At 51.8% G+C, this 7408-nt stretch overlaps 1 protein-coding gene across 1 annotated transcript in view; it reads right to left on the reverse strand.

The window, feature by feature from the left end:
- Sirpa (signal regulatory protein alpha) overlaps positions 1 to 723 on the reverse strand; it is a 44378-nt gene extending 43655 nt beyond the window's left edge. Inside the window, exon 1 of the mRNA XM_033761225.1 lies at positions 1 to 723. The gene's annotated coding sequence lies outside the window, so the exon portion shown is untranslated.
- Positions 724 to 7408: the final 6685 nt, after the last annotated feature.

Here is a 7408-nt window from a genome sequence, read left to right on the forward strand (position 1 = left end):
CGCCAGGAAGTCTGCGAGACAATGGAAGCACCGCCTGGGCTGCCCAGACGTCGGGCCCCTCGCTCCACTTTGCGCAAACTTGTTTTTGTAAGGTCAGCGCCGTGAGCTGGCTACATCCTCGTCTTAAGGTGGACCGGGGAAGTTGCGGTCGATCTCCGCCGGCCCCGCACTCCGGCCGAGTTGGTGGGTCCCAGTTTCCCGCCTGCCGGAGGCTGCTGGCGGCGCAGCGGAGGGGAGTGGAGGGGGCGGGGAGGTTTGCCTTTGGCCCCTCCCCAAGTAGCCCTGCCCCGGGGTCCCAACGCAGAAGGTTTCGACGCGGGGTAGGTGCGGGCCAGAGGGGCCTAGATCTTTGAAGATGGGCCGGGAGTGGGGTGGAGTGGGGGAGCAGAAGCAGGAAGTGAATGTTCGGGGAAACAAGAGAGGAAGGAGAGAGTGATGGTACAAAAATAGCGCGTGTGTGGGAAGGACTTCAGTACTGCCTAGAAGGGAGGTGCTGGGGGAGAGCGGCGGGAAGGGGCCAGAGAGAGGGGAAGGGTCCGAGCCTTCTCTGAGGCGGCTGTTTCATGGCCAGGGGCCTCACCAGGGAGGGCAGACTCGGGGACTAGGGAAGGGCCAAGGCGGGGGTGTGGGGAACTTGGGCCCTTGAAGGCCTGGGCTCCAAAAGAATGACAGGCATTTGAGAAAGAGAAGAGGAGGACAGGTTGGATCCCAGACAACGGAGACTCCGATGGAAAACGCTGCCTTCTCTCTCTCTTTCTTGAGATTCTGTGTTCACAACAGCAGCCAGGTCACGTGGTGATGTGGGGAGCTGGCGTGCTGGTCATGAGCCCAGGGAGGGAAAGGAGTTCAAGACCCATCACTAATTGGAGAGTTGCTGAGTTGGAAGTAAGCTCAGAGAAAACCAGTTTTGCTTCACAGTTAAGGGACATGGTGAAGCAAAGCAAGAGAAGGCCCACTGTAAATGAAGGAGTTGGGGCCAGAGAGAAAGGAGATTTGTCTAAGGCACCTCACTCTGTGAAACCTGGGAAGAAAGGAAGTGTGAGTGTTTGATTTCCAGGCTGAGGACCTTTGCAGTGTCGCCCCTCACTTCTCCAGCACCTGGTGAAATGCCTGGTTCTGCTTTTCTGCTAAGACAGAGAGGCAGGCAGGGTACAGCTGTTGAGAAAATGGGTGGAACTCCCTGGGTTTATATCCTTCTGGCATGTCTTATGAGCCTTGTAGACTTGGGAAAATTCCTTATTGTTTCTGTGCCCCACTTCTTCATAGGAAATGAGACCAACCTAAAAAAGCCATTGTGAGGGTTAGAGGAATTAGTATTTGCACATTTGAAAAAGAGCCTAGCATGTACCAAGCGCAGGGAAAATATTTGACAGGTGAGTGTTTGGCAGCAGTCCTTGGGAATCCACAGGGTTCTGGGCAGCATTGATGTGCAGGGGAATTTTCATGTCTTTGGGCATGAGAGGTTACAACAGGTCCCCATCCTGGAAGGTGTCACATTCTAGTAGAGGAGACAGAACTGGGGAAGTAGGAAAACTAACCAACACAGAAGATTAGCTTAGAGAGAGAGCTGACTGAACTCATTTAGACAGGATGAGGGAAAGCAAAGCAAAGATGTGGGGAAAAAAGTGTCCCAGGAAGGGGAGCAGCACAAATAAAGGTCCTGAGGCCAGCTTGGTTGGAGGTGGCCCAGCTGGGTGGCCTTGAAGGCTGAGGTAAAGGCCCTGCAATATTCTGCAGTGGGAGCTGCTGGAGGGCTGCAATCAGTGGAGAGCTGGCTGGAGGCTGGAATTGGGTGTCAGGGAGAAAAGTTACTCTGGGATCATGTGACAGGGGCTACCAGGAGACTCTTCACCTCATTAGATCACATCTTTATCTGGCAGGATCATGAAGGTGACCAGTGAGGCTCCTGGGAAAATCCAGTACCACACTCCATTTAGGGGTGTGTATAGGGTGCTATGATAAGGTCAGAAATGAGGGAACTTCCTACCTGGGCTTCCAGAAGGCTCTGCTGTTCATGATTCCCCAGGGTGCACACACAAACCCGCCTGGGATTAGGAAGCTGCGGATTAGGAGGATAATAATCGAACCACCTGCTATTTATATAGAGCACTTTTGGCAAAGGCTTTCAGCAAGGCTTCCCATTGCTGGGCCCCTTTCTGTCTGACTCCTCGGTGGAGTGGGGAGGGAGCACTTTGTTCTTTTTCCACCTAAGAATCACCCATGGCCAGAGGCCACAGATAACAATGAACAAATGGGGGTGGGGGACACTTTGCCCAAGGGTCCCATAGATAGATTATGGCAGATAATTGCTATGAATCAGCTACTCCCAGAACAACTATCTGGCTGTCCCAGATTAAAATCTGACTGCCTTCATAGGTATCTCATTCAAATATGCTCTCCCCAATAAGTATTAAGCATCTACTGTGTGCCAGGCACTCTGCTAGACAGTGGTGCGCCTGCTGCAGTTGGGAAAAAAAATGACACAAATCCCTGCCTTTAAGGAGCTGACAGTCTAGCAGGGAGAAGCAAGCAAATGAATAGGTAAAATATTTAGTGTTAGACAGGGATAGGTGTTCAGGGAGAAATAAGCAGGGGAGGGGCCCAGGAATGCTGATGAGAGGGCAGGCAAAGTTTTAAAAGGGTTCAGGAAGGTCTCACAAGGAAAGAGATGGAAGCCAGAGGTGGCTCCATCCTGCACTGGCTCCTTGGCCTCTCTGCTACCGGTGGCTGTGCTGTCAGTGACCCACAAGCTGGGCTTTTCCACCACATGCAGAAACCAAGCCACTCTCAACACCTCCACTGCTACTGTCCTGGGCTGAGCCTCCACCATCTCAAGAGATCCATCCTACCCTTAGTAGCCCAAGGGATGCTTGTATATAGTCAGGTCTGAGCTCTGTCCTGCTGTCTGGGGGCCTGCAAAAACAGACCTGAATGAGTGTGGATCTTTGAAGTTCAGATCCACCTAGGCTATTTATTTTACACAACTTGGGCAAAAGGGGGAGTGGGGGTTGAGCCTCAGTGTGCAAAAGAGTAATGACAAGGACAATCTTAACAAGAGAGGACACTTTCCATATGGAAAGTATCTGGACTAGGCCTCTGCAGAGTAAGTGCCTGGCCCTGGCATGCCTGTCTTATCATGGAATCCCTGAACTCTGCTGGGTTCCCAGAGGTGAGAAACAAGGCCAGAGGCAGAAAGTGACTTGACCAGGACCACTGTGCTGGGTGTGTTAGAACCTGTAGCAACCCGCTTTGCCTGCACAGGCACAGCTTTGCCCATGCTTGTTCCTGTCTTCCAATAACCCGGCCTGCGTCAGCAGGCAAGCCCGCCAGGCTGCCTTTGTGTGGGGCCTGTCAAGAGGCTGCAGCTGCCAATGACCTATTTTTCTGGGCAAAAGGAGCCATTTGGAGCTGAAGGCCTCAACTGTGGAGCCAGACAATAAAAATAAAAACAGCATGGACTCCTGGGTTGCTTGGCCCGGGGAACCAACTGCCCCAGAGGAGGCTGCTGACCAGGCTAGAGAAAAAGAGGGATGGGCCTGGAGGAGGTGACTTTCTAGCCTTGTCCTATGCTTAGAGTCTTAGTTGGGTCATTGCCAAGGCTCACTACAGCCCTTCTCAGGAGGCTGCTGTCATTGTACAGTGTAACTGTGGAAACTGAGGCCCAGAAAAGTGGAGTGAGTTGCGTCAGGTACACAGCTGAAGAATGTCAGAACCACCAGGATTTGAACTCAGTTCTGCAGGAAATAACAACGGTTCCCCTTAGTGCAGCATCTGCTGTGCTTTACAAGCTTGCTCTTGTGACATATTCATGCCACAGGTGGAGGGAGAGTTCATGAACCACTTATTTTACAGTTGATAAAGTAGACTTTGAGAGTTCCCCTGGTCACAGACCACCTCCTCAGAGGCCTTGCCAAACCATCCTCTTAGAGCACTCATTCCCAGCTCCGTCCTGCCCTCTCCACTTCCCTCCTTTGTCTTACAGCATCATCAGGACCTGCCAAGAGAGTGTGTCTGTATCACATTTTTGCCCCCCTCTCACTAGCTACTGGTCAGCCTAGGCCAGCAGCTCAGGGCTTGGCTCTGGAAGCAGATACCGAGGCTCAGTCTTCAGGCCTCTCTGAGACTAGCTTGAGGGGAGATATTTCAGTGATGTGTTTCTCACTTGCAGATTGGGGTGGTGACAGGGCCACATACCTAAACAGGTTTCTTCTGAAAGTTAAATGAGTTAATACCGGCTATTGCAGAGCTGCAGCTCCAGGGCCTTCAACAGCATACAATAGGCCGGCAATAAATATGTATTATATAAAAAAGTGACCTGTCCCAGCGTTCAGGGTAAGGCATCCACAGAGCATAGATTTGAAAGCAGGTCTCCACAAGCCTGTGTTTCAGCTCACCCCACTTCATAAATCACCCTTCCATAACTCCTCACCTCCAGCCACAGCTGCCCAGGAATCAGAGCTGGGGTTCTCCAACTTGAGCAGATTTCTGTATCACCTGGAGGGATTTTTTAAAATGGAACTAAGGTCCCACCCCCAGAGATTCACTGCAATTCAGTAAATCACAGGTGAGGTCTGAGAACTTGTGTTTCTACTGTTCATGCTGCTGCTCTAGGACCATGCTTTGAGAACCACTGAATAGAGGGCTGCTGAGGTTGAGGTGGGAATGGCCTGTGAGCCCAACCCCTGCTTCCCCCTTGGTGGGTCAGCCTGTCCCTCACCTGGCTCCTGTCCTCTCCTGAAGGGGAAGGCAGAAAGCAGAACAGCCCTAGTTCAGAAACTGCAGCGAGCACTAGGGTTGAGGGGCTGTGACAGATCATGGAGCCAGACCCCCAGGGAGCCATGTGGTAATTAGTGCTTTCCCAGGAAAGTCAGCCTTGCAGCCACTTGCAGGCAGGCAGGCAGGCAGGCAGCTTGCCCGAGCTCATCAGGGGTGGGACTGTGCTGTCAGGCCCTAAACACTATTCTCAGGCTCCTGGATTTGGCTCCACCCAAAGCAGAAACCAGCTGTGTGGATCTGAGCCTTCCCTTTACCTCTGGAGGGTGGATGCTTGCTGAGGCAGAGAGCTGGTGGCCTCCGTGGGCATTGACAGACCTAGGTTCAAGAGACCTGATAGGAATACTAATCTCTGCTAAAATGTGGGAGCCTTGAAGGTTTTCAGCATGACTTCTCACTGTAGCTCTCTTACATGGATGCAGTTCTTATCCTCATTTCACAGGTGAGAAAACTGAGGCAAAGAGTTTAAGAATCTGGACCAAGAGCCTATAGCTTGAGAGCTTACAGAGCTAGGATTTGAATCCTGGAGTACACATTCCGAGCCCCAGTTCCTCAGTCCTGCACATTCTGACTTCAACTTTTCTGGGATGCCTCACAGTGCCCTCTTTGGGTCCCTGTTAGCACTGAGGGCTGACTTGAGGATTTCCGTCTGTGCAGTCCAACACCAGGCGCATTGCTGGGTCATGGACACTAGAAACTGGTGGATGGAATTCTGAGTGAAGACAGGACTCTTAACTTTCCAGTTCTGATGGGACCAACAGCACTGTGGCTGAGACATGTGAACTCATTTCTAGTTCTGTCCTTTTCTACCTATGCAGTTCTGGGTGGATCTGAGCCTTTGTTTCTTCAACCAAAAACAGGTTGACAGCAGGATTTGTGGGAAGAGGGTTGTGTGTGTGAATATATATCAGCACAAGAGCTGAGCATGACATGTGCCTGCTTCTGTCCCACCTCTTTCCTCTCCGCCCCACTCATGGGGTTTCACAGGCACACCTTGGAGTCTTTCATGCATGTCTTCTTCATCCGACACACACATCCTGCTGGCCAATTCCCTTGACTCTGCCGTCACGGGAAATCCCAGAATCTCATTGCCCCTCCTACCTGCCTCATATACTGGTTCGCACCTGTGTTTCTCACCTGGACTAGAGCATTTCTAATCTCCTTGATAGCTCCCTACTTCCTCCCCTGGATTCCCTGCTTTGTCCTTCCTGCTTTGTCCCTGCTCAAATGTTGCCTGCTCAGAAAATCCTATCCCGGCCACTCTAAAAATGTCCCATCTCATCCTACCCCTTACCCCTGTATTTATTTCCTTTGGAAGCATTTATATATCCCGATGTGATAATGTTCTATATTTAGCAGCTGCTGTGGCTCTCTCACCTTTGAGCTCCATGCACACCCTGTGCCTTTGTTCACCATACCATGGGTCCTGCCTATGCAGAGTAGGGCCTTGTGCAAGTTGCTGGCTGCGTGGAAGTTGCTGGCAGGAAGCAGCTCCATCCATGAGGGTACTGACTACTCCCCTAGGGCTCCAGGTTCCTTCCTGCAAGTCTGGTTTGGCCAGGGCTTCCTCAAGGAACAGGTGACCTCACTGAACTCCTGGCCAACTTCCCAACTAGGGAGGCCCAGGCTCCAGTTGGCCTCATTCCTGTTCCTGGGAGGAAGTGTCCATTCCTGGCAGGAACTGGACGGCTATCAGGGAAAGCCCAAGCAATGCATATCACTTTCCCCACAGCAGCTTCTGGTTGTAGCAAGTGGCCACTCCAGCTTCCAGGCTGCCATTGCCACAGGAGGAAGGGTCGACCTGGCCCAGGAAGCCACTGAACTAGTTTCCAGAGTCCTTTAGCCTGGTGCTTCATGGGTGAAAGATGAGCTCAGACACAGTCCTCTTACTTATGCCCATTTGTATGAAAGAGCAAACTGAGGCTCTATGAGAGGAACGGCTGGCTGGGTGTTGCATTGAGTTGGGGCAAGGTAATGTCCAGATCTTTCAGTCCCAAGTCCCTTTTGGTCCTCACATCCAACACACCCTCAACTTCTAAAACACCAAGATGGTACAGACCTGAAACCACTGTTCAAAATCTTTCTTGATGTGGCTCACGCCTCCAGCAAAGAAAGTAGCTGCAGCAATGGAACAGATAAGATGGAAGTGCTGGAAAAGGGGTGACCAAAGGCTCTCTGCCTGTGCATGCCAGAGGCCACATTGGAGAATCTCCACCTGAATGGTTCTCCTAGTGTTTCTCTCCCCACTTGTAAGCAAGAAGCTGGGCTTTGAAAACAGGCACACAGGGACCTAGGCAGAAGAGTGCCCAAAGTTAGGCCTTGTATCCAGTGCAGTCTGCAATAGAGATGATGCCAGGGAGAATAGGCAGAGGCTGAGGAGAGAGTGAGAATGTTAGAGATGCCAAAGGGTCTCAGGTTAGCAGGGAACACTGCTCTAGCACATAGGACTGGCTCATGGTGGCCCCAGAAAGCTGGACCCTAGTCTCCAGGCCTCTGTCCTTACCTCAAGCCCCATAACCTCTTGGTACTTAGGGACAGAAGGTTCCAGGGGAAGGTAGGACAGGGACACAACCTCTATTCAGTCAGAAAATGTTTACTGGGCACCTGCTCTGGGCCAAGGGTCAGGCCAAGTGCT

Source organism: Fukomys damarensis, unplaced genomic scaffold, assembly GCF_012274545.1.
Source record: "Fukomys damarensis isolate Sample0158 unplaced genomic scaffold, DMR_v1.0_HiC HiC_scaffold_7, whole genome shotgun sequence".
Classification (NCBI taxonomy): Eukaryota; Metazoa; Chordata; class Mammalia; order Rodentia; family Bathyergidae; genus Fukomys; species Fukomys damarensis.